Source organism: Rattus norvegicus, chromosome 3 (genome assembly GCF_021556685.1).
Source record: "Rattus norvegicus strain SHRSP/BbbUtx chromosome 3, alternate assembly SHRSP_T2T, whole genome shotgun sequence".
Classification (NCBI taxonomy): Eukaryota; Metazoa; Chordata; class Mammalia; order Rodentia; family Muridae; genus Rattus; species Rattus norvegicus.
In genome coordinates this window covers 104,781,223-104,807,483 of record NC_141536.1, presented here as the reverse complement: position 1 = coordinate 104,807,483, position 26,261 = coordinate 104,781,223, and the positions used below count along the sequence as shown (strand labels likewise).

Sequence of the window (26,261 nt, the reverse complement as noted above, 5' to 3'; positions counted from 1 at the left end):
GTAATTATAGTGTGCGATGTTGTAGTTGGAGTTAGACATTTTTGCTATGGAGAGATTCCCGTCTTCTGTGCTTTCTTTGTTGGAACTACAGGACACTGGGGCATAAAATCTCGCCAAAGGTTGCTGCACCAGGCAGTGTTTAACACAGTGACGTCATCATCTACACTGTTTACTGCTCTGTGTGAGGGAGGATCACACCCAAAGTCGGTCAAGGCAGGAGCCAACAAGTTGGCATGACTCCTTTGAAGGATGCGAGTTCAGAGAGATTTTCCTACACCTAGACAGGAGGCTTTGTGGGCACAACCTGGTGACCGCCGCCACAGGAGTGTTTGACCTCTTTTTCCCTGCTCTCAGCCAGAGGTGTTGGATTATGCCCAGCTATAGATCCTTATCGGAGGCAGTTCCATTGAGGAGGTTTTCTCTAACTGGATTCAGTAAGCAGTAAATTAGCGTGGTTAGAGCAAAGACTTATTTTAGGAATTTTATAGCCATCACAGACTCTGTTTTCTTTGGCCATTTTTAAATGTCTTCTGGATTTTACCATTACAGATAACTAGATTGTTCTTTCGTCAAGTGAAAAAAAAAGGAAGAGTACTTATGAGAGAATGTTTTAGGGCTTTATGTTCAGAGGAGGAAAAGAATAATCTCCTAAATATCACACAGAATATTCTAGACAGTCTTTATTTCTATGCCTTGATGTTCTCAGGTGTTTAGCAACCACACACTATCCAGGACACTTCGTCAATGAGCACACCATAATTGAGGTGAGCATTAAAAAACAATGGCCATTTAGAAAGTTTTAATTGTATTTATTACACTTAATTATATTTATAATTATACTTATTTATGTTTTTGCTTATCCTCTGTGTGTGTGTGTGTGTGTGTGTTTGTCTGTCTGTCTGTCTATACCCAGGTACCATGATATGCATGTGGAGATCAGAAGATAACTTGTGAACATTTTTCCTTCCATTTCGTGTCCCTGGGGATGGGACTCAGTTCATCAGGCTCAGTGGCCAAAGCCTCTGCCTGTTGAGCATCTCACCAGCAGAGCCGAACGTGTAAAAGTGAACACTTTTGGAAATAAAAAGCACGCTCGGTAGATCTCAGTGGGGCGTGCTTGCTTGGTCACAGTCTCTAAGTCCGGCACCATGAAGTAGGTAAAACCAAACCCGAGAGAAGCATGGATCGTAAGAGATGGGAGGACGCTGAGAACGCTCACACATTTGATGGTGGGAATGGCTTTAAATGTCAGGTTCACTGATGTGTATAAATCAAATATGATTTGTATGGGCATCAATCATATCTCAGTAAAATGGTCTTTTTCTTTTAGAAAACAAAAGAATGCCTGAAATGCTAATGGTAAATAACTGAAAGCTACTGATCGCAAATTCTAAATGAAACATCTACTTTTTCACTAAATTTTGCTATTAAGAAAGAAACCCATATCCACTGGGCTTCTTTTCTTCCCTTTACAAAAAGTGGAAACTACCTCTTCCTAATTGCAGTGTCTTAGGGCTGGTGATAAATACATGGCGACTCCACCAGTGTGAGGAGTGTGCATAATTCATGCTGGACTTGTGTTAGCAATGGCAAGTGTTCCACCCACGCGAAGTCTGTGCATCTGCAAGCGTCTCCCTGAACTTGCTGGTCAGTCCTCTCAAAGGTTTCTGTGCTTATTCTTAATATTTAACACAGGCGTCTTAGTCCCGGAAGAGAGAGGGGTTCAGAAATATCAAGAGGCTAATTACACCCTGGCACTTCCTCCTAGAAACCATGGCTCTGCCCCTTCCCATTATGAACCAAAGGGGACAGCAATGTGTTCGTCTCACTTCTCATTTAGTCATTTTTTTGTGGTGGTGGGGCTCATGGAGGGCTAAGGGGGCCATTGCCAAGACAAGCCATGTGTGATCCCTGACCAGACCTGTGGAGCAGGAGGGACAAGGGAATCAAAAGGGAGCTTTCCTCTTGCTGGGGATCTAGTGACACCCTGAGCCTGGGGCTTGCCACACCAGCCTCTACAGAGTCCGGGGACATAGTCGCTCTAATGGCCTCTACCTCTTTGTAGAGCATGCAGAGACAATACCTAGTGGCTATGATTTTCTCATATTTACCCTTAAATTTCTTTTCTGCAACCTTGCGTTAATAGCAGGGGCCATATAGTTGTGTTTCATATATTTGGGTGAATGAAGAAGTGAATGTTTTGGGGTCAGTGGAAAACTCCCTCTGTCTGTGCGGTAGCTTTATGGCTCTCTGCCAATAGAGATGGTTACTCCGTTGGCACTGACATCAATACTCGGTTTCCAGTTTATATTACTGCTTGCAAAAGAACGCTGAGTGGAATTTTTTTCCTTTCCCTTGGTTTATTGGTAATAGAACCAAGAGTCTTTAACTACCTCTCTCTCAGACATGTTGCACTCTAATGTGGACTGGTATGCATACTCTACAGGCCTTTGATTTCACCCTGGGAAAAGCAGAATACATGTGCCTGTAAGTACACGATTTCCCATGTTTCGTGCTGTGTATACAAGTTATCCCACAGGGCCACTAATAATGTTGCTAGTTTCCCAGTGCATTCCCACAGTTGGATTATCCTCTGAGGATACTGCCTTTGACTGTGTGGCTTGCTCCCTTAATTTCTTGGAAGTGATTTTTATCTGCTTTATTTGAGGAATGTAGCTTTGAGAAAGGCTTTGATGGCTTTGTCTTAAAAACAAATCCGTTTGCTGCAAAACAAATCAACTCCATCCTGAAAGGTGTCATTTTATACTTGTTTTTGAAAAAATTCAGAAAGTTCATAGGGAGAATATTTTGTGCATACCATCTTTGAAATACCATTTAAAACTGATACGAAGCCTCTGAGTACTCCAAGATGTTTCCTGATAAGGGCTTAGGACACAGACACTGCCATATGGAATGACTGTCTAATATAATCTCGTCCAATATGTTCCTTGGCCGCTGATTGGACTTTGAAGTCACTGGTGTGAAATCATCTTATCCTTTTCTCCCTTTGGGAGGCTGAGATTCGCTGCTTACTTAGTACAGTTCTGTGAGGTCTAGTATCTTTATTACTGTTTTTGTCAGTATTCTTGGACCAAAATGAGAACTTTCGAACCATCTGTTCATTTGTGTGAACTGGAGATAAGACATGTGAGCCACAGTAAGGCATGCAAAATTGGATTAGCAAATGGTAACACATGAAGATGCCAAACTACATGAACAGAGACGAGCTGCCCCAGGTACGCCGGCCCTTCAGAGCGTGGTAAATACAGCAATTGCTAAGAACATGGCAAGATTGCTATAAAAGTCCTAATCAATTTCGTCTTCCAAAAGTAATGTGTATGGAGTAAAACTACTTGTCCCCAACTGCCCAGTCAACTGGGGCTGATTTGACTGATTGTCTGAGAACGTCACACTCTTACAGCCTTTAAAAAAAATGCCATAGTAGGGCTAGAGAAATGGCTTGCTGGTTTAAAACACTCTTCCGGGGGAAACTGGGTTTAATTTCCAGCATCAGATTTTCTTCACCTTGGCAGATCACAACTGTTATTCCAGTTTTAGGGGATTTCTCACCCACTTTGGGCACTGCATACATGTGGTGTACAGACATTCGTGCAGGCAAAAAACTCCCAAAATAAAAACAAGCCAATAATTTAATAAAATAGTAGGTTACGGAGCCATGCTTTCTAGAAGGAAGTTTCTGAGTTTGTCTCTTAATTTTAATTGAGTGTTAGGCATATGCTGCATATTCTGTTAGGCTGAGATATAAAGACAAGTTAAGATATCCTTGGGTATCTTAGCTCATGTTTTTATCAGGAAAGACAGAAATACTAACAAATGCCTGGACTTCACTGTACTAAGAGACACACTTATGAGGGCACAGTGCTGTGCATGAAAATGACAAGCAGTTTGTGGGGGGCATAAATTACGAGGTTGATAGTGGCAAAAGGTGAGGCTGGAGGGGTGGGTAGAAGCCAGCAACCACAGGGCTCATGGATGACTGAGAAACCAGAATTTATCTTCTGAGGTTCAGGGAAATATGGGGTAGTTTTAACAGGGCAGGGACAGGACAGCTTTATGTTACAGAGATTATTCTCTCTGGGGCCATGTGCAGGTCAACTGGATGAAGGGAAGCTTGGAAACGGGTGGACCATATAAGAGGCCGCTAGCGAAATTCCAAGCTGGATGTAATAAAGACAAAGGCAGGCTGTGGGAACACAGAGTAGGTGACAAATACAAGAAATATAGGAGATAAAATATGAGGACCTGATGAGTACTCAGATATGGGGCTGGAGGCCGGGTTCTGTAGGATGGGTTCTTGCCATGGCTTCTGGGAAAGGCAGGTGACATAAATCAGGGAATACAGGAGAAAGATTATTGAATTTGGGATATTTTTGGAATGTCTAGTTTGCCTCAGTTTCAATAATCTGAATCTTCAGGGTATGAAGCCAAAAATCATCTCAGCACAGCTCAAATGAAAAACATCACCTTATAATCTTTAAAAATACACAGACTCAGCATTCAGTACAGCAGAGGCACCAACCAATGGCGGGGAGAGTCTAGCTGTTCCTCTGTCCTCCTCCTCCACACCAGGGCATGCTGCATTTATGACAGAAGGAGCATGAGGGTAGGAGCCTGGAGGCCTAGGTTTGCTGCACCCAGTAATATGTATGATAAAGGGTGATAAAATGTTTAGAAGAGTCTATGATTGCATTTGGTGAAGCATCTGTTTGGGGAGGCAATACTGGGTGAGTGCATCTAGGGACATTCACTTGATTATAACTGTGTGGTGGTCTAGTGGTTTGAATATACAGGGCCCATGAGAAGTGGCACTATTAGGAGGTGTGGCCTTGTTGGAGTAGGTGTGGCCTTGTTAGAGGAAGTGTGTCATGGTGGGGGTGGGCTTTGAAGTTCAAGCTCCACCCATTGTGGAAGAGACCCTCCTCCTGGCTGCCTTCACATCAAGATGTAGAGCTCTCAGCTCTTTCCCCTGCCTGATGCCGCCAGGCTTCCCACCATGATGATAGCGACTGAACCTCTGAAACTGTAAACCAGCTCCAAATAAATGTTTCTTTGTAAGAGTCGCCTTGGTCATGGTGTCTCTTCACAGCAATGAAATTCTAAGGCAGGAGGGGTGTGGGAAGTAAATTTATATGCTCTTAGCTGCTGTTCTCCATCCTGTTTTTATGTTTCCTGGCAACAGGAATTGTAATAAAAGAGATTACAATCTCCTAAGCAGAAGGAGATATTAAGCAGAATGAAAGTAGGGAGAAAATAAATGTCAGCAGAAACCAGCATGGATTTGTATTAGGTGTTCTCAGGGTTGCTTGATCCATAGTTGGGATTTGTAATGAGGCTTCTAATTGTATTATTAACAAAAATAGGATGAGAGAATGCTAAACAGATAAGGCAGTCACCTGGGCAGCTGAGAAAGATGTCTCTGTACATGGAAGGAACCTCCCCAACTACTGATTTCTGTGATTACCTCAAAGGGACAGAGGATACTGTTGACCCTGATCCTTGAGTGTTTACCTGGTCCCCAGTAGAATTTCCCTGCAGACTCTAACCCAGGAAGGCTAGTTCTCAGGAGGTAAGTGCAAGGGGATTCCATAGAAACAACAGCTGTGAGCCATCAACACAAATGGAAACATCACTTAGTGTATTTGCTGCTTTCCCTGTTTCTGTGACAAGTGCCCGAGAAAAGCAACTTCAGAAAGCGGTTACTTTGTTTTGTTTGTGAGGAGCCGGTCTACCATAGTGGGTAAGGCTGACGGTGAGAGAGGCTCTGGCTGGGCCTTTAGCGGGAGCATGAGGTGGATGGACACATTATGCCTGCAGTCAGGAAATCAGAGAGAAGTGGATGCCGGTTCTCAGCTGAGCTCATTTAGTTTTCATCCCATAAGGACCCCAGCCTATGGGGTGGTGCCATTCACATTCAGAATGGGTTGTTTCTCAGTTAAACTGTTCTGGAAACATCTCCCCCATAGAAAGGTGTGCCCTTGTAGTGATTCTAAATCTCATCGAGATGACAATGAATAACCATGCAACCGGCATTTTGCCTACTTCACTTAGCAAAGCCTAGTATTCAAGGGGGAAGAAGTGTGTCAAATACAGTTTTATTGGGCTTGAATTCCTTGTGCACAAGAAGGTCCACAGGTGGGATTTATCCATCTCTACTTCATTGTCCTGACTGGCCTGCTTCTGTCCCTCCCTGTATACGAACAGCTTAAGATGTTGTGTTTGTGAATGAGCCAATCTCACTTGTATGTAAGAACCTGCATATTTCCCAATGTGTAAGTCACCTCTAAGAGCCATAGCATAGGTACTGCAAAGATAAATATTTCTTTGAGAACAAATCTTGCAAAAGGATGTTAACTACCTTTGTAATTACACCATGGGCATTGGTGTTTGTTGTGTTATCTTGACAGCCTTGGATGTCTTTAGAAATGATTGTTTTTACTTTAATCGGGCTCAAATGTAGACTGGAGGGTGGGGGAAAAGCCACACTACCAAGCAGAAGAGACAATTCTGTGTGTTGCCAACAGATGGCGGTATTGGTTATCTACTAGAATATATTTTCTGTTAACTCTACGGCCGGCTCCTTTGTTGGCCTTGGTCTTAGTGTCTGTCTGTCTGTCTGTCTGTCTGTCTGTCTGTCTGTCTGTCTGCCTGCCTGCCTGCCTTTCTCTCTGTTAATTTTATTTAAATCTTTGTGAGACATGATCTCACTAAGATGAGTCTGTGTAGGTAGCCAAGGCTGGCCTTGAACCCTTGATTCTCCTTCCTCCATTGCTGGAGGTCTTAGAATATAGCTGGGTGCTACAGCGCCCCTGGCTTTGAGAAGTTTCATAAAATTACTAACATCAGTTGCTATCTATGAAGGTAATCATAAGAAACACTTAGTTATTTTTATTGGCTTTTAAGAAGATAAACATGACAAAGGAGGAAACAATAAATTCTATATGCATATTTTAAAAATGAGTTAATTTGACTCCAGACTTTTCCTGAAGAACTGTAAATCGTGTGGTGCACATAAATTCTATCCTAATGTGTTAACAACACGTGCCAAGAATGGAAGGAAAGCTGGTACTCACCTGTATCCCTACACTTGGAGGGTGCAGGCAAGAGCTTCAGGAGTTCAGTGTCATCTTCAGCTATGTCATAAGCTTGAGGGCAGCTTAGCATATGGGAAAGCCCAGCTTCAAGCAGACATACAGACAAGAAAGAGAAGAAAGAGAGAAATTATTGAAAAAATAGAAAAACCTTAGAATCTGTTACTCTAGAAAAGCCAATCAATATAAAAAAAAATAGATGCCAAGTCATCCAGTATGAATGTAAAAATTTAAATATCCATTATTGTGTGTGCATGTGACTAGTGTATGAATACATGTATATGTAATGCGTTGTGTGCTTGTTGGTGTGAGTATGTACATGCATGTATGTGGAGGTCAAAGGACAACTTTCGGGAGTTGGTTCTCTCCTTCCACCATGGGGTACCCTGGAATCAAGCTCAGGTGATCATGCTTGTATAGCAAGTACTTTTAGCGTCTGAGCATTTCATAGTGACTTAAATGAGATGGGGAAGCCTGGTCTCATGGCTATGGATGACACAGGCTTTGGGACCATTCTCATCAGCAGATCTTTCACCCAAGGTATCCCAGTAAATTCTATGGCCTGGGCATCTTTGGGGGCTTCATTAAGGATGAGGTTTGTTGCTTTCCAACACAAATTCTAGGAAAGGATGCACAGTTTTAAAGTAAGGTGAGTGGAAATAAGAGAAGGATGATTTGAATGTCACCTGTGTGTTAGAAGATCTGAGGCACCTGGTGTTGGCACTCGAGACTCAGAAGCAGTCCCGTGAGGCTGTACTGTTTTATAGTAAAGTTCGAGCTCCTCATGATGTTGGATTTTAGGAAATGCTCATTGATTTCACAGATTTTATTTCCCTCGATAATTTGACCATCTGCCCTGAGAAAACTTCCATCAAAATCATCCAGCGTTGTGTGTTTCTTCCTGGTGATAAGAGTGCGGTTGGTGACTGGATTGCTCAAAATGAGGACCAGGAACAGAATAAGACGGAGAGTGCGTGATGCCAGAGGTAGCCAGGCTGACTGGTGATGGCAGGGTCAGAGTGCCACCACAGTTGGGCCTCCTAGGTGACTGTTATACCTTCCATTGACAATCCATTAGGAGGAGCACTTAAGCCCCTGGTGTGTTAGCATTTCCAGGGATGAGGAGCTAACTTAGAGCCTAAGGCCTGCCATGAGAGTCACACACTCAGGAGCTCTACATTTCCAAGAGCCAGTGTGGCTGTTCTCAGTCCTTCTACCACCTTGGGCTGTGACATCTTCACTCATAGCCTTCTGGACTGCAAATCTTTCAGATGTCCTCGATATTTTTCTCTTCTGCATCTTCAAATCAAAACTATCCCCAGCCCAGACTTTACTAGAATCAATTATTAATAATTATATCGCTGAAATGGCTTCCCACCCTTCATCCCCCAAATCCCCACCCCAACTGCTGTGATCCACACCTGGCGTCCCCAAGCCTTGGGCTCAAAAGTAGGAGCTATTACTTCTGTCCACCAACCTTGATTCTCGTCCTGACCAAGCCCAGCTTTTCTCAGGCAGAAAATGAGGTTAGTAATAGCACCTATTTTTTGTGAGGTCTTGAATAGGAAATGAGATAATGTAAGGTCCTTGCTTAGTGCCCAAGAACTTGCATAGTCAGCACCTGCGTTATTGTAATGGAGTCCTAACTGCGATTCATTTCTCCAGTCTTCTACAGGCCATTTTCCAACGCTGTTGGCATTGCTTTCTGAAAGCACTGTTCACGAGGGAACACACAGCAGCAGCGCAACTGCCACCCTTCCTTGGCACCTCAGGTCCTGTGGGATAGCATTAGCCTGTTCTGACCTTTTACAGTTGGTTCCCATCTGACCTCAACTCCACATCAGGAGGAGCCCAGCTGTCAGTCCCTGTCTCCCCTCCCACTTCTTCTCAGCTTCCTGCGAATGTTGACCAGTTTGCTTTTGACTGAGTCCTTCCTCACCCACTCACTGTTCAAGGCCCACCACAAGATGTCTTATCTTTCCCACAATGCTTCTGTCTCTGATCCACCTTATCTTTACCCTGCCTTGAGGTTTCACTAGTTGTTTTCATGCCTCTGCCATCATCACATGCTAGCCTTGGGAATGTCAGGAACTTGTTTTAGGAATCTTCATCCTCCATAGTGCTCGACTCAGTGGGTTGCAGGTTCACAAGTACTTGAGAAACGCTGAACTGGATGGAATAATTATAGCTTCATTAGCTCCTGCCAATTAAAGTCCCATTTGCTAATTCAGGACTTGTTTCTGAACGTCTTTCCAGTTTAGCTTTTGGGTCACTCAGCAGGGATCAGCACAGAGCAGGGGTTGGCATTAGATTCAAGATTTCGGATTCAGTCTCTGATTGGTTAGATCCTTTTTTGGTTACTAGGAGATCATGCCAAAGAGATCAGGCATTGGTCATCTGAATGGCTGGAGCAGAGTCCATGTAGCCCACTCCCAAGATGAAGGAAGACGAACTTAGAGGTCCTATTCTGAGACACTTGGGAAAGTGTTCTAGAACATCTTTAATACTGAGAGGTGAAGGGCCACTGTAGAGAGTTGGGGAAAGGGCATGAGGTTGAGGTGACAATTGAGGAAGGCAGGTACTGCCCACTGTATACGAGAGTTCTAGTAAGACTTGCTCTAATGATGAGAGTCTGTACTGTTTTTCTCAAAACTGATTTGCAGTGGAATAGACTCCTACATCTCCACTGTTGAGTTTGTTCTAGTGAGTTGGAAGGATACCCACAACAAATGATTTCTGAGACCCCAGGTTTTGTTCATAGAATTTCTGTATCCTTTTATATCATGCCAGATGATATGAAAGAAACATCTCAAGAGGTCAACTTTTAATGGTTTCATTAGGCTCCTAATTCAGTGTTCCTCATCTTGTACGGGCTATTAGCTTGTTAAATAAACGATACAAATCATGAGCTCATTCTTTGACTAATTGTTTATGTTTATGGAAACTCTAAAATTTTCATGTAATTTCATGTCGGTTATTGACTTCCCAAAGATTATTCATTAATTCCCTGCTCATGTTCTGCTTGTCACCTACAATAGTTTCCTCTCTTACGTAACAGATTACTGAACACATGATGGTAAACAATACAATTATATATTCTCAGTTCCTGGGAGCACGGGCTAGCTCGGGCCTTAGCAGGCTTAAGTCAGGTGTGAGGAAGAGCTGTGATTTCATCTGAAGTCCTCTGCAGTGCTCTGCAAGGATGGGGTCCAAGTTAGCTTCCTTGCAGATCTAGGGATAGCCTCAATTTCTTACTCACTGTTCCCCAGTGTTGCTCTCAGAACTTAGGAATGCACTGAGTCACTGACATGACTGAGTAATTAACCCCAAGATATCCTGGCCCTAATTCTTAGACAGGCCCTTCCATGGCAAAAAGGACTTTGTGAGGGAGATTCACTTAAGCATTTTGAGACGGGGAGAGTTTCCTGGATCCACTGGTCCAACTCTAAATATAATAACACATGTAAGTTGGAGCGCTAGAAAAAGATACCTGCAGGAGGAGCTGTGACTGTGGAAAGAGGGCATGAGACAACGAATTCAGGCTACTTCTAGAAGCTGGGAGGACGAGGAAGGAGGTTTTCCCCTGAGTGTCTGGAGGAACCAACCCTGATGGTCCAGGGGCTTCTGGCCCCCAGAATTGTAAGAGAGAAGATTTCGGAAATGTCAAAGCATTGATTTGTTGTAGAAGCCCTGAAAGTGAAACAGACGCCTAGAAATATCTGTGTTCAGAGCACGTGTGATATTGCATGCAGTGCTGAGACCAGGAGGGCTTGCCATTCTCATATCTGTGTCTGCAGATTTTAAAAACCAATACCCTAAGATGATTTAGGGTTACAAATGAGAAGAAGCAGAACTAGGTTAGATTGAAGGAGTTACAATGGGGGCTTTGAACAAAAGGGAAAAAATATCACCAATCGTAAGAGATGGGTTACAAAAGTGGGATTAAAAAAATGGAGGAACTCTAGACGAAGGCAAGAGAGGGAAGACATGGGCCAGAGGGGGATGATTTGGCTGTGCAGACTTGCTCTGTAAACAGCTTATGACAAGTTTAGTTTGGGAGGATCAGTGGCCAGGGGTTGGACTTCTGGGAATCAAGAAACCTGCTAGAGATCGGCCTCATGGCAGAACTGTTGTTCCCCGGGCCTCTCACAGATTTATGTCACATGAGCAGCTTGCCCCAGCTTCTCTGAGCTCCAGCTGCGTTGTCGGGGGCTCCAGACATGAGAATCTCTGCTTTTTCTTTAACACCATCTTCATGGGAGAAAGATAGATTGTAGTTTTATTTTCACAGTCTTAAGCACTTTCCAAAGTACTTGGGCTTTAGTCCTTCTAACATAAAACAATAGACCTTCAAACTGAAAAATGCTACATTTCCCAAGATTCCCTGTTTTAAGACAACAAAAACTAGTATGAAGCCAAGGCAGGGCTGCTGCTTGAGCCACAGGGGTGTGTGTACATTGTCTGTGGAAGCTTGGCTGTCAGGAACATTCTATAGAGCTAAAGTTTGGGGACCTTTCAGAAGCAAAGTCAGTCCCTAGTTTTGGTGACCACAGACCCTTTTGTGAAGCTAAAACCATTATGTTCTCAAAGACAAGACATTCGGTTGTGCAGAGAACCTGTCCTTGCCCTTCTGGTCTTTTTTTTTTTTTTTTTTTTTGTGTGGTCACAAACACAACCCAGACAGCCCAAGGACTAGCTAGCTCATAGGTCACTGAAATGTTGGTTTATCTCCATATTTAATTATAACTACCAGGTTAATAGGCTAATGTTAGCACTAATTAAAAATGTCTTAAAGCCATTTTCTTATGAGCTCATAAAAGTCTAATTAAAACAATTAGAGCAGGCCTTTAGGAGAAGTGGTTTTTAAAATGACTACGCATAAAGCATCACCGCCCCTGAGCGGCCTCCTTGACTGCCCTAGATGCTCAGCAGTGTGCCAGTTCTGGTGGAGACGTCCGAGTTGCTTTCCCTGCTTTTATCTCTTGTGTGTCTTATTGAAATCTCCTGACCACCCCTGTGGTCATCTTGAACCACCTTATACCCACAGGAGCCTTCCTGCTCCTAAGATGGATTATGGGTTTTTATTTAATGAGCAAACCCTAGAAGACTGTCTTCTTTTTTTTTTTTTTTTTTTTTTTTTTGTTCTTTTTTTTTCGGAGCTGGGGACCGAACCCAGGGCCTTGCGCTTCCTAGGTAAGCGCTCTACCACTGAGCTAAATCCCCAGCCCCTAGAAGACTGTCTTCTAATTGCCTCACTAAGCAATTGGCACTGTTAACCAGAGGTCAAATGTCAAACCTCTCTCTCTCTCTCTCTCTCTCTCTCTCTCTCTCTCTCTCTCTCACACACACACACACACACACACACACACACACACACACAGTGCCAGAGACTTGGAGAATATGAAAAACAAGTTAGTGGGTGGCTGTTCATGATTCAAGCCTTTATGTTCTTCTGGTATTGTCTCCTTGAGCCTGTGTGAAGCTCGGTGTGTTCATTTCCTGTGCTCTCCTCTCGAGTATTACTACATCAGTGGATCCTCACACCCCAACTCATTCTCTGGTGAGGTGTCCTCTATCAACTGCAAGGCTGGCCTCACAACCCAGTTTTTGGTTGAGTACCAGAATACAGTTAATAGTGAAGTTGGAGAAGCGACATGAGTCTCCCCCCACCCTCAGGAACCCAGACCGTCTCCTATTTCAGAGATACTTGAGCAAAGACACCTCAGCTCTCTGCACGGATGGAAGGTGGTCCTCTGGGGCCTGGATGGTGCTGGAGGCCCCCTGGGCTTCCCCTCTGCTCTGGCCCTGCTTTCACTTCTCACACGACTGTTTGCTCCTTTCAGTTGAGCCTAATAGTGCACTGCTAGGATCTCCCTCTCCACTGTGTATCCATGTTCACACAGTGATGCTAATGTGGCTTCTGTCTCACCCATTCCTTTCCCCTGCAGTCAGGAGAAAAATCCATATCTGATGATTTCACATGGCTGCCTAAAATCCTCCGGTGTAGCTAGAGAAATAGCACAGCAGTTGAGAACACTTGCTGCTCTTTCAGAGGACCTGGGTTCAATTCCCAGCACCCACATGGTGGCTCACAACTGCCTGTAACGCCTATTCCTGGGGATCTAATGCCCTCTCCTGACCTCTGTGAGTTCCTGCATACATGTGATGGACATACATGCACATGCACACACACTAAATAAATGGATAAATGAACAACAACAACAACAAAAGTCTCCAGTGGCCTTTTGTGGCCTCCGTGGTAAAGTTCAGACTCATAGCCTGTGAGGTCTTTCATGGCTGGTGCTGTTAGCCTCCCCTCTGACCAGCCACGGCCCTGAGCAGCCATGCATGCTCAGGCTTTGATGTCTGTGCATGTGTGACAGTAGCTTGCAATCTGGCCCTTCTCTGAATAATTCATCCTCAGGCTCCAAATTTGGAACCTAAACCCAGTGAGTCCAGTAGCCCTTTGCTGTGGCCCCAGTGTGGCTGACTTTTAGCAGAGCCTTTAAATCACACATAGCATGCTGGTAGTGAGGACACTTGGCATTGGCCCCCACTAGATGTCTAACATGTGTTTTATTTGGCTGTTTTGGGTCAGCTGGCATTAACACATGCAAGTCTGTTCTGCGCTTGGTGTCTTCGCCTTCCTGAAACGTCTCTCGTCTGGTTTCATGGTTTATGGTGCTTGGTTGGACAGTTTGTTCAGCCGGTCCTCTGTTGGTGTGCATTCACTGTTTGAAGTCTTTTCATGCTGCTACAAGGAGCTTCCTTCTGTGGTTTCCTATTTGTAAGGGCGCCTACTGCATGGACTCATCAGAATAGGACCTGCAGGTCAGAGGATAAATACATGGGCTGTTTCGGTTGCCGTTGCCCCAGTACTGTCATGAATCCCTCAGATACTCCTTCCTCGGTGTATAAAGAAAGTACTGAGATTCTCATCAGCCATGAACAAAGTCACAGCTTCTCCATAGCCTTGCCAATATGCCGTGTTGTAGGCACGATGGGAGAAAGATGACATCTGGATTCAGTTTTAATTTCTTACTCTGAAATCTGATGTCTCTCCTTATCTGTCTTCAGGCCACCTACCTTTCAATTCCTTTGACCTGCCTCCCTGCTGTTTTTTGGGTGCACTTTTGTTAGTAAGTGTTTGACTTTTTTCTTTCCCAATTGTTGAGAGCTTTTTATGTATTAGGAAGATTAGTCATTTGTGATTAAATCGCAGGTGTTTGCCTCTCAGAGTGTGAATTGTGTTTTGACTTTACCTAACAGCTTTTCTTTTTACCTAGAAGGTCTTTAATACGTTTCCTCCTTACCATACCTTTCCTGACCACCACCTCTTTCCACTCCTGAGTGAATCTAGGTCTTCATGAATTCTAAGCTTCTATTCTACCACTGAGCTATACCCCAGGTCCAGATTTTTCAATATTTCAATCTTTAATTCCTTCTAGATATTTGGTTATAATTAGAAAAGTACTTCCTACTCCTTATTATGAAGAACCTAGTATCTTTTCTTTTAAATACTGGCTCTCTCTGTTTTTGTCTTTCTTTGTGTCTCTGTCTTTTTGTTTATCTCTATGTCTCTGTCTCTGTCTCTCTCTGTCTCTCGCTCTCTTTTTCTCTCTCTCTCAAAACTCTTAAACCTCTGGTCTGTTTAGGGAACAGGGTACTGGACAATCAGTGGTCACTTAGGCCTTTGCGTGCTTTCTTCCTACAGTTGCAGAGGCTGTCATGTGTTACCCTCTGGAAACGGAAGTGGCCACACCTTGTGGTCACCTTTGTCCACTCTCTCCCAACTTGTTTTCCTTGTTCTGTGAGCTCTTGTTCCAGTCACTCCACTGTTCTGGCCTCAGGCTGTGTGACTAGTTTACAGTCTGTTGTGGGGCCTTGTCCTTACTGCCTATGGAGAGCTAACTCCAGTCTCAGAACTCTGTGTGAACATGGAAGTAAGATAATCTTTTCTGAATGTGCCAGGCCTTGTTATTAAGAACTTCTGGGTTGGGCTGGATGGCTCAGTGGATAGAAGTTGTTATCATGCAAATCTGGTAACGTGAGCTCAACCCTCAGATCCCACAATAGGAGAGAATCTCCCTCCCGGTGTCCTCTGGCTCCCAAAGCTTGTTATGACATGCACAGGATTCATGTTTACAGCTCTGCACCCACACAATAATATAAATAAAAGAATTTAAACAACAACAGCAATTGAATCCCTTTTCCAAGGGGCCACAGGAGAGAGGGAAAAGAGTTGTTAATTGAGACTGGGTTTCACTCTGTAGCCCGGGCTGGCCTTGAACATACAGAAGTCTACGTGTCTCTGCCTCCCAGGTGCTGGCACTAAAGGTGTGGGCCACCGTGGAACAAGACATCTTAAGGAGAGGAGCCAAGGTCAGAGCAGGGAAGAGGCAGAAATGGAACACAGGGGACATGAAAACAGAAGAAGGAGGCCACTATTTGGGAAGAGAGAGGGACCATCAAGCAGGGCCAGGGCAGTGGGGAAGGGGGACGACTTAGAACAAAGTATAATGACGCACATGGATGGAGAGGCCATAATGAAACCCATTACTTTATATGCTAAATTTAAAATTTAATTTTGAGAAACCCCCTTTTGCCTCATAGTTAGTGGAGGTAACATTTTTACTGTCCTCAGTCTTCCGTTGTTCCTGGCCTACTTTTTTGGCTTCCTGTTTATCTGTTCAGAGCCCCTGCTCTGGTAAAGAAGATTCAGCCCTTAGCCCCATCTCCCATGGTGTTCCTCTTATTTCAAGATTTTCATAATTATCCTCCGTTCATCTTTTTATATGCAAGTTAAATTAAACGAGCACATCAAATTGCAGGATAAAACAGCTTGTTGGCTTTGTTAGCAGATTCAGTACACACACACACACATGAGATTATGATGTATTATATACATATACATATATATACATATACATATATACATATACATATATATGCATATACGCATACATATACAAATATATACGTATACGTATACATATACATATACATATATATATGAAGACCAGCAGCCTGGCCTCCAGTTTGCAGGGATCCCTCTGCTTCTGTCTTCTGAGTGCTAGGATTATAGACATGCCCCCCCCCACCCGCCCAGCTGCTGACTTACCTTGGGCCAAGGCAGGAAATTCAAAGATCTTTGAAAATTTAAAGAAATAATTATACCATCTTCAATTGGTTAAGAAATACATTTTGGGGGTTGAGCTTGTCTGTAGGAGATAGCCTTTGGGGAGCCGATGTGTCAGACGTGCAGGCTGCAGAGATGGCTCAGGACTTGAGAGCACTGGCTGCTTGTGCAGGGGACAGGGGTGGATTCCCATCACCCACATTAGGCAGCTCACGAATGTTTGTAATTCCAGCTCCAGGAAATCTGACACCTCTGGAAGTATGGAAAATTGTTATTTCTTTGGTCTTTGATTATAAAATGATTCCAGCGCTTCAGTTTGTACTGAATAAATATGGCCAGATATTGTTTTCTCTTAACAGCATCTACCTGTACAGCGGGGGCAGCATGGGTATTTGTGGGATTACTTTGAATTGGGACGTCATGTTACGGCAGTGGGTAGTGGTTGCTGGAAAGGCTTCTTGGGAATCCATGCTATGTCAACCTTTGAACTGTGTTTATCCCTTTCGGTTCACAGGCAGGTCAAGTCATTCCGGGTGAGCCTGTGTTTACTTACAGGGAAAATTCGAGACTTAGCTCCCTATTAAAAGTGTTGTATTTCAGGGTCCTTACCTTGTGTGCACACAGGAAAAGCTTTTCATATTTATTTTACAAAATGACATCGTGGTAGAACTTGACATTTTGGTTGATTTCTGTCACTTTGAACTTTCGTTCTAGATGGTGGCAGTGAAAAATGTAAGTTTAGTTCAAGGTATTGCCTACCTCCACCTCTCTCTGCATCCCCTCCCATGTGTGTTTAGATGAGGAGGCCAGCTGCTCTGTCCCTAAGGTCCAGGGGTTACCCAGGGAGCTAGGAGCAGTATGGGTTTCCCAAAAAAGACAGACACAATCTAGTGCCATGAATAGAACCAGAGAATAAATTCCCACTCCAGTTCAGAAAACAAAACAAACCTAACAGTAACCTAGAAGACAGACAGGGTGGCCCAGTGTGATGCTTAAGTACATCTGTTAAAGGCACAGGGTTTTTCCTGGTGGTTCCAGCCTTAGTTCTCAAGCTCCAGAGTATGGTCTTGCTATGGCTGCTGCACAAATTCTGTTTCGTTTGTATAATGAATAAGATGTTTCAAGCGAAAGACTTCTGAATTGAAATCCTGGCAGTGCTGGCCCAGACCCCCGATATTGCTGGTACTAGGTTTTCATCTAGCTCAATCATAAAGGGTGCAGAATATCGAATGGGCATTTCTTTTGCAAAGCTTCCTATTTTTTTTCCTGGCTGCATTAACACTAGTGCATAGTTTCAAACTAAATGATTTCAGCCACTATCTGCGTGCTGGTTCCTGATAGTACAGCCTGCATTATGTCACGGCTGGCAAACTGTTTATAGAGACATTGGACTCTTTTGGACATTTCAAACCTTGGGGCCATGGTGAACAGACTGGCCACAGTCAGGTCTGTCTTAACATCTCCAGTAGAGTGTCTCCCTTTCAGGGTTAGAGGAGTGAATTCCTTCAACTATTCTACTGGATACTTGTTTTCCAAATGGTGATTGATGCTGGCTTCTCCAAGGTGCCCAGCCCAGGGACAATTATCTGGAGCTCCTGTTTCATTTTTCAGGCCTGGCATCAGCATTGGGAAAGTTGTAACAGTAGAACGCAGAAAAATGCAATTGGCCACATTAATGACCCTGACTTATATTAGCAAGCTAGCCTAAGCCAGCTTCTCTTGTCTGTAGCTGAGGCCTGTGTGTCCTGAGCTCTCAGGTCTGTTTTTGTGCCATGTTGGGGATCAAACCCAGGGCCTTGACCATAATAGTAGACGAGAGCTCTACTACTGAGCTAAATCCCCAAACCTGTAGCCAACTACATTCAATGTCTGAAAAATGATCATAAACTAAGGTGTTTTCTCAATATCTCTAATATCAAGGCTGACAGAGTGGGTAGGACTGGAGACAAAGAACAACATTGGGAACATTTGCCCTCACCTGACATTTGATACAAGCTAGATGTTTAACTCCCCAGTATCTTAAGTTCTTCCCCAGGATCTGGAATCAGCTTCCTTGTTTCTCCTGTTTTCAGCAGATAGTACATAGAGAAAAAGCTCCTCAAGTAACAGCTTGTAACTTTGCAGCCTTAAGATAAACTAAAAGGTACCAGGCAAGGCGGCAGCAGCTGCTAGTCAGGGAAGACATTAACTAGCTCCTGCTACCTCCTGCTTATCTGGGATCCACTGCTGAGTTCTAAGCAGATCCTAGATGGGACCATGACTGACGTCTTTCCATGGCGGTTGTGCGCAATGCTGCAGTTGGTGTAGTGATGTCTTTTCCAGATTCTTCCTCGGTTCTTTCATTGCATCCTCAGAAGTGGGATAGCCATATCCCACAGGGCCTCTATTTTTAGTTGTTCTAGAAACTTCTGCACTGTTTTCTTTAGCAGCCTATTTCATCTTACGTTCTTAGCCATATGGAAAAAGAGGCCCGACTCTTCCTTGACTTCTTGAAAATGTCATCTTTTTCAGTTTTTATTTGGCATAGAGTACATATGTTTGTGAATGGGGCACACTATATAGCTTGGTGCTATTTGATGTATAGTAATTAAGCAGAATTTTTAGGAAATATTTTGTTTGCTAAAAAAAATGTGTATATTTTTGTGTGTTGGGAACCCATGTTCTGCCCTGTTAATGGACTCAGAGGAGCAGGTGCTTTTGAGTGCTATTTGTTGGGTATTGTTTGAAACGTGGTGGATATAGTGATAAACCAAGGCCCCAACTTCCACAGGTGTCGCCTGTTGTCTTTCCAGTGTTCATGATACTTGACATATTCATTTTAAAGATCTTACCATTAAAGGAACCTGACGCAGTGTAATGAACTCACCTCCAAACAGGTAAAATACTTGGTCTTTGAGAGAGGTCACCTTGGGTTAGAGAGGCCACCCCTAGAAGACCTTCCTACACTTAGAAGCAAGTCAGACAAGTGGAGAGGGAAAGGGAACTTTTAATGGCACGAGAAAGGATAAAGCACACCTCAGGGTCGGGGTAGCAGGGTGCAAAGACAAGACAGCACCTGGGGCTTTGTGTCTCTCATCTTCTACTGAGGTGTGAAAGCTGAGTTCTGTTCAGAGGGAATTGAGCCTCAGGTACAAAAGCAGTGCTGGGCTCTTTTGGGCCCCTGCTCATTCACTGCTCATACTCAGGTATCCTGGTGGGAACTGTGACAAGAAAGGACATTGCATGCTAGAACTGTGTGGTCTTCAGTGCTGCACCCTTATGCAGCAGCATCAGCTGTGGAAAGCATCGCTTCAGTATTTTCAGCCTAGAAGTCTTGGAGCCATCGTGTGCACTGTAGGGAGAGTTATCGGCTACTCTCATTTTACTGAGTGGGGTTACCTGGTCTACTCTCATTTTAGTGCTGTGGGGTTACCTCCTCTGCCATTTGGGGCCTTAGCAATGGGACCGTGTTTAATTGCGTCTTAATTTCATCTTTTAGTTTTGTGGTGAAGCTGTCTGGGGACTGGCGTTACTTAACAAAGAGTCAAGCCCTGAGCTGCTCTGCTTTAAGCCTGCAGGCAGTAGCAGGCAGTGGTTGGCAGTTTTGAGAATTTCTTGCTAAAAAGTCAGCATCTCAAGTTCCAAGTTTCCCAGCTAGAAATTTCTACTCACTCCTGATTCCCTAACTCCTTGCTTCTCCAGCAGCTCCCGTATTATGACTGGTTAGAGTGGATTACGGGCAGAAGCTAACAGGATCACTGGAGACCCCTGTGACTTCGGGTTAGCGTCATGTTCTAACTGCTCGAGGTGGTGGGTGTGGACTAGTTTGCTCTGCAAGTGAGTTATTTTGACTAGTTTTAAGGTCGTTTTGCAAAGCCTCCCTTATTGTGATGACTTCAGGACCCTTTTGACTGTTTGCAACAGTGGCTGCTAACAAGTATGTTCCAGACAGAGAAGGGGTCCCTGTGGAATGTGGCATTGAGAATGACTTGGGGGAAAGGGAAAGGGGTCTCTTGGTAGATTTCTGTGTTTGCTTCTGGTAGGAGGGAGGTATAAGTGAAAAGTTTTCCAGGACTCAGGTTAGTGGAACACTTGGTCTGCAGTTGGTGGTGCTGTCTGATTGATCTAGGAAGTGCCATCTTGCTGGAGAAGATGTGGTTTTGGGAGAGGGCTCTGAGATTTCATTGTCTTGCCCTACTCCCAGTTTGCTCTCTCTGCTTTCTGCTTGTTTGAAGATGTGATCTCTCAGATTCCTGTTCTACCTGTCATTCCTGTGGCATGCTGCCTGCCATTCTGCCACAATGGACTCTACTCCAGAGAGAACCATAAGCCCAAATAAAGTCTTGCTTCCACAAGTTACTTCTGACAATGGTATTTTATCATAATGACAAAAAAAATAGCTGATACAGATGCTAACAATAAATGTGTTTATATACACTCTAGGGCCCTTTAGAAAAATTTCAAACAAGTAGCAAGTCTGATTTCTCATACTATAGTAGTTGAGTGATCATGCTAAAAATATCCACTTTAATGGGATGAAAAATAATTTATTCTGGAGTCAAATACATATGATCATGGTTTAGGTCACTTCAAACTCCATGTTCTGATGTGCTAATAATCTTTGTGAATTTTTTTTATGGTAACTGGGCAAAGAAGGTTTTATTTTTATTTTATTTTATTTTTTTGGTTCTTTTTTTCGGAGCTGGGGACCGAACCCAGGGCCTTGCGCTTCCTAGGTAAGCGCTCTACCACTGAGCTAAATCCCCAGCCCCGCAAAGAAGGTTTTAAATCAAGATTCTTTTCAGATACAGTGATGGTGTACCTGGTCCCTTAAAGCAGTGAGGACCTCCCTGTAGAAGGCCTCAGATATTGTCTGACAGCATTTGCTTCTGGATTGATGAGAGAGAGAGAGAGAGAAGTTCTGTTTATACATTTTGCAGGGGCTTACCTAATTAGCAGTCATAAGAAAGTTAGGCCATTTTCAGGGAAGGGCAATAAGCAGTCATTCTAGGGGGATCAAGGAGCCCAAGGTAATTTGTAATTGGGCTCTGAACTGGCAATGGTCCTTTCTCTGTGCAGTCACTGAAGTTCTAATCAGTCAGTCAAATGCTAATCCGTCCATAGGCCTTGTAGGTAGATTCTTACAGGAAACTTTAATCCACACAAACAATTTCTTTTCAGGTTCCCTTTCTCCCCTACCTCCTTCCCTCCCTCTCATACTCCCTCCCATCCTCCCTCCCTCCTCCTTTTTCTTTGCCAGTAGAAAACACTAAGTCAGAAGAGTGATAGCAGCAGAACAGGATTGTGCCTGTCATTTCTTTGCTGATCTGTCTGATGGGCTGGATCACAATTCATGGCCTGATGATTCCTCCTGGGCCACACTATCAAAAGGAGAGTCTTCAGGGCAGAGAGCAGCCAAGGGAGCAATCCCAAGTTTAATTAAAGGACAGAGCTGGGAGTGTCTTTTTGTCTTAGCCTTCGGTATTATGACATTTTAAAAACAGGACATCTCTGAGACAAAGGAGTTGACTAGAAATGACACCAGGTCCATCAGGTGCTAAAATACACACCTTAAAAGAGTGCCACTCCAAGTCTGTGTTCTGAGAGAAAGCACGTTGATGTGTGAAATGGCAGTTGCTGTGATAACCAGAGGCTGCAGCCCACTGACACAGCGTTTATAAGGAAAACAAGAAATGATGTCAATTGGTGAAAAGCAGTCGTTGACTTAAGAATTGGCCTGAGACTGGAATGTGTTTATTTGAGGTCCAGGCCCTTTTGTTTCAGAGGGACTATCTCTTGGTCCCCCTTACTTCATCTGCCTTTCGGTGGACAGCTTCAATCATCTTTAACCGGACAGGGCATTCTTGTTTTATCAGGAAGAAAATACAAAAGCAAGAATGACAGGTTGAGTGGAAAATGGATTTTAAATAGAGAATTTGCTTACAAACTCAGAGTAGGATCTTTGGTTTCATACATAAGAAAGTGATGGAATAAAGGTTTCTTATTTATCAGTTTTGGGTCTTTTTAAACTTATGTTTTCTTTACTGACTTGACTCAAAACCCGCTGGCCTGTGTTGAGTTTTGGGAGCTCTTCACATGCAGGGACAACTTTAGATGGTTCGAAGGAGGATAAATTAATCTAACAATGGTCTCACATCTCAAGTTTCTCCAGAACAGAACTGTCTGTGCTTGAGTAATTGACTCCACTGTTTGTCTAGTTGTTTAATTTAGAGGCCTCAAAGTCACTAAACTGTCAATAGACACTCTGGATTCTGCCTCAACTGTCTGTACCAAGTCTCCCCTCTTCTCTCTGTTTCTGTTCCCACCATGTTAGTTCAAATGCAAGTCTTCTCTTGCTTGAATGGATTTCATGTTAGTAGTTCTCAACCTTCCTAACCCTGCAATGCTTTAAAACAGTTCCTCGTGTTGTGATGACCCCCAACCAAATTATTTTCATTGCTACTTCATAACTGTCATTTTGCTGCTTTTATGAATAGTAACATATCTGATATGCGGGATATCTGATATGTGACACCCGTGAAAGGGTCGTTTGATGCCCAGAGGGGTGGCAACCCACAGGTTGAGAGCTGTTCTAATGACGCTTTCATTCATCACCCTTTTTTCCATTCATTTCTTAAATAAAACATTTTATGTTGAGGTAAGTGTATACGGACACATAGTTTGTAAGAATACATCTGGTGTACTTCTGTTTCCTCAGATGGTAATATCTACTATAACGGTAGCACAGTGCTACAACTAGGAGATGAATCCAGATCCATCCAGATGTGCCCTCTCATTACTCCTTCCTTCCTATATGAATCTCTTCCCACTGAGCCTCTCCTCTCTTCTCTAGTGCTGCTGTATGGATGGCGTCATGCCACACGCCTGTCTAGGATTCTAATGGTAACTCCAAAGACTGGCGGTGACAGTCGTGTTAGTCTGGGTTCTTCAGAGGGACAGAGATCCAGTGAGATTTAAAACAGCAGTAACAATCCTCCCAACACTTCCGCTACAGAGAGTAGTGGACAGAGAGTGGACTTTAGTGATATGTGACAGACTAGTGGCTTCATGGCAGCCTAACGTCCCAGCTCCATAGCCTCTCCTGTGAATGAAGGAAAAATTTAATGACATGAGCCAAAGTCACATGGGCTGAGCCCGCACTTGCTGTCCTGTGTTCTGAAGCTGTGCTGGGTTCCCAGGAGATTTTTAAAGAATTATCGTTGCTGTTGTTGAGATCAGCTTCTACCCCGTCTTAGCTGTCACAGCTGCAGCCAACCCCACAATTTAAACGTCATTTTTATTCTTGAGTAATATTTCTGCCTTATGAATCCAGATGGCACTTTAGCTGAGAGTTTAGCTTTCCTTTTTAGGAATTGTGCTTATGTAATCATCTTTTACATCAGCAGACACTGATATTGATCCCTCAATTGACTGTTCAAACTCCAGATATGAGATAACTTGCCAAATGGGATTCTGGGAGTGGCTGTGTGAGTCAGTTTCCTGTTACTATAGCAACTACCTGAGAAATCATCAGGTCTATGTGTATCAGGGACTGAGTTGGGCTCTTCTGGAGATCCTGTGTGTATGCAACAACAATGAAAGGAAAATGGCCATGAATTTGAGAGACAGCAAGTAGAATGCATGGAAGGAATTCATGGGAAGAGAGCAGGGAGAGATGATATAATCATACTTTAGAAATTAATAGAAAAGGGTGCCTTTGGAGCTGGGGAGATGGCTCAGTAGGTAAGAGCAGTTGCATTGCAAACACAAGGACCTGAGTTTGAATCCCCAGCACCCACATAGAAATCTAGGCGCAGCCCTTGGTGTACCTGCATTCCCAGTATTGGTGGCCCAAGAGAGGTGGATCCCTGAAGCCCTCTGGTTAGCCAGATATGCTGAGCTTCGGTTCCTGTCTCAAGGTGAGTGATACAGAAAGACCTCGTGCTGTTCTCTGGTCTCTGAAGGTATATCCATGGACATGCCTACCTGCACACTTATGTGCACCCACCGCCCCCCCCCCACACATGCAACTGCATCTTCTCTTGTCTGATATTTGAAAATAGAAAATTAGATTCTTCACAATAAATCTTTGTTCCTTGTGGAATATAGGTTTGTTGGTTTGTTTATTTTTCCTCTCTTCCTATCCTCCCTTCCTCTGTGTGTGTGTGTGTGTGTGTGTGTGTGTGTGTGTGTGTGTGTGTGTCTGTCTGTCTGTCTGTCTGTTGATGCTGGAGTTTGAGGCCTGGCCCTTATCCATGCTAGGAAAGGATCCTATCACGGAGCCACTCCCTAGCCTCATGTTTTAATTTTATAGCTGTTGATCAGTGGATTTAGAATTAAAAAATAATTTTATAAAAGTATTTTTAGTGAGACGTTTAAAATAAGGAAATGGGTAATGCTAAGCTCGAGGCTCTATTCATGCTTGGGAGTGGTTGTGGGTGACTTACAGCAAGCTTGCTTTTAGCAAAATGAATAAGCTGTTTGTTAAACTGTGAAAGATGCAGAGAGAATACCCTGGCCCTACCTCCAGGGAGAGTGCCCATGGTTTTCACACACAGAGGGAAGCAGGGGGAGGGGGAAAGGGAGGGAAGAACTTCCCTTTGTGGGGGTGGGCGAGAGGGATTTGAGAGAGTGATAAGGGAGCATACATCTTCACACCGAAGCACTCGCTATGTTTAATTGTTGCTGGGTTCATGGCTTCCTGGGGAGCAGAAGGCACATCCCAGGAGGGGACAATGTCTATTCCTCTGGAGCATGAAATTGACTGGTGTCTGAGAGGCCAGACACATGGCCGTGCCAGCTGTTTTTGTATTCCGGCTTAGTCAGGACATCACACTTCTTGCTAGTCACTTAAAAACAATCTCTAAGAGAGACGTAATTGAATAAACATTGATGCTTCCTTCGTTATGTGTGTCTCATGCCTTCAGAAATAGACCAAAGGACTCATTAAAAAACCTTATCAGGTAATCACCCCTTTAGAGTGTACAATTCCACACTTTAATGGCCACATTCTAGAAAAAGCCAGCATCACGTTTATTGCTTCAGAAAGAAAGCCCTGTTCATTACTATCTCCATTCCTCCCATTTCCTTTCTTCCCTGTCCTAGGCAACTACTGATCTATTACATACAGTTCAGGAATTGCTGACTCTGGGCTTGTGCAAATGGAACTGAACCATATATGGTCCTTTCTTATTGGCTGCTGAGGTTCGTTCATGTTGCAGAGCAAGTCATTATGTCATCCCATTTTATAGCTACGTCATATTCCACCATCTGTATACATTACATTTTCTTTATTCTTCAGTAGATGAATCTGGGTTGTTTCTTGTTTGGTTACTGTGAACAGTGCAGCTATGAACTTTCTTGTATGAGTTTTGCATGAGTGTATCTTTTCATTTATAGTGAGCGTATTCCAAGGAGTTGCTGGATGAGGCAGACTGCCCTGAAGACTTCTACGTCCCCATCCCCTGAACTGTGACTTTGTAATGTCACAGGGTAATCAGACCTAGAATTCAGATTGCAGATGGAATGAAGGTTGCTAATCGGATGACTTTAAAATGGATGATTCTGTACCGTCTGGGTGAGTTACCCTCTGCAGTCAGAGTCCCCAGAGAGAGAGAGAGATCAGAAAGCGAGTCCGAACGTCAGTGTGGAAAATTCATGTAGCCTCCAGAAGCTGGAAGAAGCAAGGAAGACCGTTTTCTCCCAAAGTCCCAAAAGCAGAGCTTCCCTTCTTCACACACAGATTCTGCTTGGACCATTGACCCAGAGAAGAGTGAGGTGAAGATTGTGTGTTGTTTGATACCATTGAGTTGGCGGCAGTTACTGCAAGAGCGGGGAGCATATACTGGTCATGCAGTCTTCCAGGGACTGCCATAATGTCTCCTTTAGCATCCCACCCCCCTCCACCAGGGCTGGCAGGGTCAGCACCGGAGCTCTGCACACTTTTAGTATCTGTCTTTCTGAGCAGCCTGTCTAAGGGATGTGAAGTGATATGGTGGCTTTGATTGGCACTTTCCAGCTAATGGTGTTGAACG

At 43.8% G+C, this 26,261-nt stretch overlaps 1 protein-coding gene across 16 annotated transcripts in view; it reads left to right on the top strand.

Moving 5' to 3' along the window:
* Gpr176 (G protein-coupled receptor 176) overlaps positions 1-26,261 on the top strand; it is a 101,767-nt gene that overhangs the window by 33,620 nt on the left and 41,886 nt on the right. For 3 of the 16 annotated variants that reach the window (XM_087646814.1, XM_087646823.1, XM_087646868.1), the window contains exon 2: positions 25,627-26,004. The gene's annotated coding sequence lies outside the window, so the exon portion shown is untranslated. 16 annotated transcript variants of the gene reach the window in all.